Source organism: Aethalodelphis obliquidens, unplaced genomic scaffold (assembly GCF_003676395.1).
Source record: "Aethalodelphis obliquidens isolate GAN/ISIS:26980383/991018 unplaced genomic scaffold, ASM367639v1 scaffold4, whole genome shotgun sequence".
In the NCBI taxonomy this organism is placed as follows: domain Eukaryota; kingdom Metazoa; phylum Chordata; class Mammalia; order Artiodactyla; family Delphinidae; genus Aethalodelphis; species Aethalodelphis obliquidens.
Genome location: NW_020837948.1, coordinates 1,112,255 through 1,120,331, shown reverse-complemented (window position 1 = coordinate 1,120,331; position 8,077 = coordinate 1,112,255). Strand labels below are relative to the sequence as shown.

Genomic DNA, 8,077 nt, shown 5'->3' with positions numbered 1-8,077 from the left:
CAGTGCAGGTGGAAGAGCCCAGTTAAAATACACACCTGGGTGTGTTCTGGGGTAGGTCCCTTAACTTTCCTAGCTTCAGTGTCCTCATGGGTAAAATGGGCTGAATGATGTTCACCTAGGGTTTCTGTGAGGATGAAATGAGATAGTGTGTGAAGTGAGATAATGCCAAGAACTTAGGATGAACCTGGCTCACATAACAGTTTTTTAAAAAAATTATTTATTATTTACAAATTTATTTATTTATTTTTGGCTGCGTTGGGTCTGTGCGGGAGTTTTCTCTAGTCCCAGAGAGCGGGGGCTACTCTTCGTTGTGGTGCGCCGGCTTCGCATTGCGGTGGCTTCTCTTGTGGAGCACCAGCTCTAGATATGCGTACTTCAGTAGTTGTGGCTTGTGGGCTTAGTTGCTCTGCGGCATGTGCGATCTTCCTAGATCAGGGCTCGAACCCATGTTCCCTGCACTGACAGGAGAACTCTTAACCACCGTGCCACCAGGGAAGTTCCTAACGAAACAGTCAATAAATATCAGCTGCTCTAATTGTTCCCCACGGTCTCTCCTAGCCCGTGGCTGTGCCTGGTGGTGCAGGTGCAATTCTTATAGATACCAGCAGGTGGCGCCCCGACCTCAAAAGAACCCATTCGTGGACTGACTGCTTTCTGAAGTACTCCGGAAGGGGTTGGGCGGAGCGGCCTCTTGCTTCTCGGCCAGTTAGAGTCCTGTCTTCCCGGCTGCCCTGGGGAGAAGTACCTGCGCTCCGCTCAGTTCCAAGGAAGCGGGGCCTGGGTCACCATAGGATAGTCAGTGGAACCTCAGTTTTCCGTCTGTACTGTGGAAGAGCATGGATTTCGGAGACAACCTGAGCCAAGTTAAGGAAATGCTTAGGTTGGTGCAGGTAAAGGACTTTCAGAAAGAGCGAGCATCCCAGCATGGAGGCTGGTTACAGACGGCCTGCGACTGGACCTTGGGGCGCGGCTGGGCCTGGTGCTGAGGCAGGGGGACGACCCATATGACCTTCGTTTCCTTTCTGGACGAGTGAGAGAGAGAGAGAGCCGGGCTGCGCGGCACGGAGGACCCAGGACCGGTGCGTGGCCCCGTGACGCGAGACGCTCTGGTAATTCTGAGTCCGGCCAGCAGAGGGAGGCGGAGAGCCTCGTGGCCCCAGATGGCTCCGCTTCTAAGCCCCGCGCCCGCCCTCCCTGGACATTCCCATTTGGCCTCGCTTCCTGGGGCAGGAGTCGACATATCTCGTGTCCCTTTGCTTTGAAAAAGGCTTCTCCTCCTCTCTCTGGCTGGGCTTCCTGGGTCAAAGCGTGGAGTGAGGGGGAGTGTCAGCTTCAACCCTAAGTCTATGAGCCCTAGCTGAGCCCATCTCGTGGGCCTCGGTAACCTGGATGGGATCTACCGGACACTCCAATTCTAGCAGCTCTCCAAGTTGTAAGTATTTGGGGGGCAGAAGGAGATCCCTTTCCTAACCCCCCTATTAATCCAGGCCTGGATGGCCAGCTGGACCTCCGGAAGCATGGGAGTGCATCCCATCCCACCCTGGCCAGTTCCCGGCATTCTCCTGGACCGGCTCCCAGCGGCCCACAAAGGCCCTCAAAGTTCTTGGCGGGCCAGGCTTTGCCTGTGCCCTGGGCCCGCAGCCGGCTGGCTCTAGGCACTGCAAGTCCCTGGCACTCCTTGTGGGGCTTTGTCCACCAGCCCTGGACCAGTACTGGCAGGGCCACACTTGCTGGGGGAGGGTGTGGGACAGGCAGCTCTCAGAGCCTGAGCAGTCCCCCTTCCCTCCCGCCCATGGGCTTGCTCCCCTCCAGGGGACCTTCCCTCTACCTCACCTTGCTCAGGCAGTGCCCTGCCTTCGCCTCTTGGCTGCAAGCCCAAATCTTCACCTTCTTCAGGGGCCTGCTTCTATTTTACTACTCATTTATTCATTCATCCATCCAATACTTACTGAGCTCCAGCTACCCTCCAGGCCCTGACTAGATGCTGGGGATCCAGTAATAACTAGATACACAGTCCATGCCCCTTTTTGGAGTTCACAGTCTGGGTGAGATTGTAGGCAGGAAACTAGTAAAATCCATACCTAAAATTTGACTTCACCTTGTGATAAGTGGGGTGAAGTAGATAAGCTGCCTGCCCCAGGAAGCTCCACCTACAGAGATATTTCCCCTGGGAAATCATCTGATAGGCTGTGAGCTGTGGAGGGAGGGACTTTGTCTGGGCTCTGCTCCCCCTCCCCCCCACCTCAGGGCCTGGCATACTGGCACACAGTAGGTGCTCAGTAAATGTTTGTTGAATTAATGGATGAATCATCCTCACAGCCACGGGCTGCCAGTGAGCATGGTCTTTGCACCTTACACTTCCTCCCAGTTAACACAGGAGTTGCAGGTAACATTGGGGATGTAAAGACAAGAGCTTGAGGCTCCCAGGATTCCACCTCTGGCCACTCTGACTCCCCACCTGCTCCTCACTGCACAGCTTCCCTACCTCGGGCCCTTGCCCTCTGGGACCATCCAGTCCAGAGAGTAATGGCACAGTGTGGTATGTGCCGTGATGGGGGAAGACGATGGCACTGCTACAGAAGTGACGGAACAAATTTCCTGCCCTCCTGGAGCTTATGGCCCAGTGATGGTAGTGGTGGGAGGGAGACAGACAATAACCAGAATTAGCGAGTAAACATGTAGTATACAAATATGCGTTATGGAGGAAAAGAAAGCAGGTGAAGGGAAGACGTGGGTGAGGGAGGGGGTAGTATTTCAGGTCGGGTGGTCAGAGAAGGTGACATTTGAGCAGAGAGCTGAAGGGGGTAAGGAGTGAGTCATGCAGCTACCTGGGGAAGGAGTGTTTCAGGCACAGGGAATAGCAAGTGCAAAGGCCCTGAGGTGGGGAGTGTACCTGGTGTGTTAGAGGAACAGAGAGGAGGCCAGTGTGGCTGGAGAGGTGTGAGGTTAGAGAGGTGACTGGGGCCAGATCACAGTAGGACCTTGTAGCCATTATAAGGCTTGGCTTGAGTCTTAGTGACAAGGGAGCCATTTGAGGATTTTGAGCAGAGGAATGACATGATCTGACTTACACTGAACAGGATCCCTTCGGCTGCAGTGTTGGGATTGTTGGTACTGGGGCTGTGTGGAAGCAGGGGGACCAGTTAGGAGGCTACAGTAATAATCCTGGTGAGAGAGGATGGCGGCTTGAGGCAGGTGGTGGCAGTGGAGCTGATGAGAAGTGGCCAATTTGAGACAGCTTTGAAAGTAAATCCCATAGGATTTGTTGAGGGATTGGATGTGGGGGTGAGAGAAGGAGAGGCCTGTTGGGTGCATCTGTGATCCGGGTCTTGGGTGGGTGGGCACCGAGCACATTAACTCCTTTCATCCCTGCCCCACAAGAGGGGCTGTGACCATCCTCATTGGGTAGTGAAAACTCAGAAATGTGGTCCAGCTGTGACTTGAGGTCATGGGTCCTGAGGATAAGGAGCAAAGCCCTGTCACCACCACTTCCTCCCCCCGCCCTTGCTGGTTGCCAACTGCCGCCCAGCTCTGCCTGCAGGTAGCAGAGGGCAGAAGGTAGAGGGCAGGACAGCAGGGAAGCCATGATCCCTCTGTGTCCTTCGAGAAGATCCTGGGCCCCTGCAGTAGAGTGGCTCCCTGGGTATGTCCTAGGGTCTGATGGGCCATGAAGGGCTGTGGCCAGAGTGCCCTCTGAACTGCTCAGCTGTGTCTACAGGATCAGACCTCCTGGCTTATGCTTTTGGAGTTTGTTTTCTCATCTGTAAAACAGGTGGTAGGATTGTTTTGAGGGTTAAATATAACACGTAGAAAGCATTTAGTGTGGACTCGGGCACCCAGTAGATGCACAGTTAATAGCAGAAATGTCACTGTGGTTGATGAAACCCCAGCTCCAGCTGTAGCCCAGCTTGAAGAGGGAGGAGACTGATCACAGCTCAGACCCTGTACCTCCAATTACTGCCACTCTGCACAGCTTAGGCACCCCTCATAGGTCAGCAAATCCTCTCTTCTGTCATCCTCTCCTACCTAAGAAGAGGGTCCCTAACTGTATGTGTGTATGGGTGGGAGGAAGGATGCAGAAAGCTTCATGGAGGAAGAGGCATTTAAGCAGGGATTTGAAGATTGGGTAGGAGTTCATTGAGCACAGCAGGATCAAGGCCCGACAGGGCAAAGGGTGGAATACTTGCAAAAGTGTGGAGGTGGGAAGGAGCTGGGTGAAGTGAACAGTTGGAGGGCTTGGGGGCTGGAGTGGAAGGAGAAAAGTGGAAAGTGGCTTCCTGTGGTAGGGCCTGACCCTAACCTGATCTCCCTTGTCCATGGCATGGGGCCTGCTTACCTGCCCTGCCTCTCCACAGCTCCCGGTCTCCCTAGATCCCTGTGGGTGGGGGCCCTTTATTACCTCTCTGAGGGGTGGAACCTTGCCCTGTAGGAGCCTCACAGCCAGGATGTTCTTTTTAGTGTTTAGCCCAGGTACAATACTGTCAACTTTCTCTTCAGAGCTAGGGTCCTGGGGTGGGGGGAGGTCTGCAGGTGGTGACTAGCAGGGTCTGTGGGGCAGGTTCCTCGGGAGAGAGTTTCCACAGCCCAGAGTACTGGGCTCCTGACCTGGTACTGGGACTCTGTATTCCTCCCTTCCCCTCCCTCAGGGTCTCTCCCCTTTGTCCCTCTCTCCTGCACCCCTCCTCACTGCACTCCTTCCAGCTCTGTCCCAAGCCCCCCTTCTCACCCCATACCCCAGGTCTGTCTGTCCCTCTGTCTGCCTCAGTAGGTAGCTAAGTAGGTTGGGCTCAGCCTCCCTCTCTCTGGGATCATCCACCGTGATCCCGGTACTCCTCGCTCCTCTCGGTCGGCTGGGTCTCCCCTGGGCGGGTGTGTGTGTGTGTGTGTGTGTGTGTGTGGTGTGTGTGTGTGTGTGTGTGGCGGGGTGTGTGTGTGGCGGTGTGTGTGTGTGGCGGTGTGTGTGCGCGCGCGCCACGGTGCGCGAGCGCTGGCGGGGGTGTGGAGGGCAAGGAGCCGGACCACGAACAGACCAGGGGAGGAGGGCAAGGACCCGCTCCCTCCTTCACCTCGAGGAGGGTGGTTCCTGAGGGCTCAGGGTCTGGGGCCCCAAGGTCCTGCCGAGGGTGTTGGGTCCGGCCGGCTGGCCCGGGGTTAGAGGACAGCTGGAGCTCGGCTGGGCTAGGAGCGGGGGCGGAACCTCGCAGCGCTCCCCTCCCCCACTTTCTTAAAGGGCCGGCGCGGGCTTGTGCGGGACAGGGCTTGCCTCCCTTCTCGGCCGGGTCCGGGCGCGCGATCCGGCCCTCAGTGCAGAGCTGGGTCAGGTGGGCAGGCGGGCGGGCGGCCTGCGTGGCCGCTGTCGCCTCCCGGCTCCATTCCCGGCTCCATTCCCCCCGCCCCCCCCGCCCGCCGTCCCCCCGCCCTTCCCCGCCCTTCCCGCTCCTCCCTCCCTCCTTCTCTACTTCCTTCCCTCCCTCCTGCCGTCCGTCCCCCCTACCTCTGCTCTGCTTCTCCACAGACGCGCTCCGACACCTGAAGGGATAGCAGCGAGCGCGGGAGCCCCGACAGGCGGTGGCGGAGTGGGACGGTCAGTCCAGCGGTGGCCTCCTCATGGCCCCACCGTGAGAGGCTGGACCCAGCGACTGGGAGCCGGAGCGGTGAGTCGGGCCGTGCGGGAACATCTTGTTCCCAGGGTCAGCGTGCTCCGGGACCCCGCCCCTCCCGAAGCCGGGCTGGGGGCCGGGAGGGGCTGCTGGGGTTGGGGGGAGCATGCTGGGTGGCGGCGCCGCCCTCCGCCCTCCGTGCCCGCCTGGGTCTGCTAACAAAGCTACATTTCGAGATCAATTCCGTGGCGGCTGGAGCATCTGAAGGATACGGTTGTCATGGAGATGGGGCCGAAAGAGGAAGCCCGGGATGGCAGAGTCTGGGCCAGGGAGAGAGGGCACCGCTAGAGAGCCCCAGGCCAGCCTGCAGGGAGGGTTAGGGCCGGCAGCCCAGTTGTCTCCTGATCTCCTCCCCCCCACCCCGCGCCCCCCACCGTTTGTCTAATCCGAGTGCATATGTGTACGTTGATGGGGTGCCATTGGAGCTTGGTGGCCAGGGACCTGGGGTGTTGGGTGCCAGGCCTGCTGGCCACCACCTTTACCACGGAGCAGCTTTGAAGATTTATTTCTGTTTCCAGTTTCCCAACTTTGACAGCCTGGCTTAGCGGCCAGGCCTCAGCGGCTCTGAGCTCTGCCGCTGGAGCAGGGCTTGCATGGGGGCGTGGCAGGCATCAGGCAAGGCCAGGAGGCACATAATGGCTGTGGCAGCCGCAGGGAGGGAGGCGTCCTAGTAGTCACTGCTAGGGCTGGGGTGGGGCAGGGAGTCCAGATGTGGGGACCACCTGCTTAGCTGGCCCCCCTCCTAGGAGGAGGTATTCCAACTCTTGCTCTCCCTGGAGGACCTGGGGACTCCCTGAGTCAGAACTGGGGGCATTGTCTCTGCACAGGCCCAGGGGGCCACTGCCTCAGCCCATCCCTTAACCTTAGGGCCATCTTGGGGTGCCCTGGGAGAGAACTGGGGGCACCAGCCACAATGGAAGTGGGCCTGAGAATTCCTGGAAGGCTCAGGATAAGCCAGGCTGAACTTGATGGGTGGGTGAATGGGGAGCAGGGAGAGGGCTCAGGGTTTGGCCAGGACAGATGAGCAGCCTGGGTTTGGGGAGAGGCATTTGGACTTTCCTGGGTTCTCCAGCTCCTTCTTCCAGACCCTGGAAACAAAAGCTGCTTAATGGGGGATACTCAGGCAGCTCGAGGGAGAGTGGGGAAGGGGCATTGGGACCATCTCCAAGTGCAACCTCTGGCCTTGACAGATATAGTCATTTTTCCACTCCTTGCTTGGGAGGTTAGGAACCCTACCTCCCAGGGATGCTGCAGGTTCTATGACCTGTGATCTCTGAATCAGCAAAATGGGCCAGCTGCCCTCCCTTACCCACCTAATCTCTCTTACGTCATACCCACCTTCCCTCTCAAGAGCCCCTTTTCCCCAGCATATGGTAAGAGTCAGTGGCTTTTGAATGAGGCTACTGCAAAGTTTGGTCCTGGTGGAAACATGGCAGGTCCCTAGGTTGTGGCCTGAACCAGAGGATTCCCACACATGGGGATGAGTAGGTGGGTGGTGGCCCAACTAAAGGTAGAAGGTTGACTGGAATGCCCTTTGAAGTCCTCCCCTGCTGGTGCCTTTTGCAGGGGCTGAAACCTCAATGCTTAGGTGATTTGTACCCTGTAATCCCAGGAGCGCCCTGTGCCAGCCTGAGAGGCTTCCCTCCTGCTGCTGGTCTGACAGCTATGGGTGTGCACTCCCCTAGCCGACCTGACCCGCAGTGTTTCCTAACGCAGGGGAGCAAAGTTACCTGCAAAGGGCTTACTGCTCTTGACAGGACTGAGAGAGGGGTGGGGTGGACACTGCTTCGCCCAGCTTCCAGAATCGTGCACTGCCACTGTGCTAAGTACTCTCCTACACAGACCAGCCTTTAGAGGGAGGTATGCCCATTATTTCCAGTTTGTGGATACCGAGGCTCAGGGAAAAGTTGCTTGTTCAGAGTCACCTGGTTAGTAAGTGGCAGAATCAGGATTTGCACATGGGCAGAACTGCTTGAAGCTTGGACTTCTGTCCCCAATCTCATTCTCTTCTTCCTTGGAGGTACAAGTTAGGAGGGAGGTGGGACTGAGCACCTTTTCATCTGGAGCAAGAGAGTGAACTTGGGGAAAACGGAGGCACTAAGCTGGGATCTTCTAGAGAGCTGGGATCGAGGCATTCCCGTTCCGGACGTTGGCCTGAAGGAGAACAACACTGCCTCTCATGACAGACGATGCTCTAGACATTCTTTGCCAGATGGTCTTTTCCAGGAAAATCTGTTTTGAGAGGCATCTTATGTCTGGGGCTCCATATTTAGCCTGGCTCCTCACACGGGAGGATACACTCAGGCTGTCACCCCTTGAGGGGTGTTTGGTAGGGGGGTGGGCCTGGGACAGACCCAGCTCCTTGCTACGGTTCAGGCAGAGGTGGGTTAGGGCCCCTGTTCCTGCCAGTCCTGTCC

The 8,077-nt window shown here is 57.4% G+C and overlaps 1 protein-coding gene across 1 annotated transcript in view; it reads left to right on the top strand.

Annotated features, from left to right (window-relative positions):
* Positions 1–527: 527 nt before the first annotated feature.
* The window catches only part of PSD2 (pleckstrin and Sec7 domain containing 2), a 55,354-nt gene continuing 47,804 nt past the window's right edge, over positions 528–8,077 (top strand). Inside the window, exons 1-2 of the mRNA XM_027095825.1 lie at positions 528–1,432; positions 5,516–5,654. The gene's annotated coding sequence lies outside the window, so the exon portion shown is untranslated. The remainder of the gene's footprint in view (positions 1,433–5,515; positions 5,655–8,077) is intronic.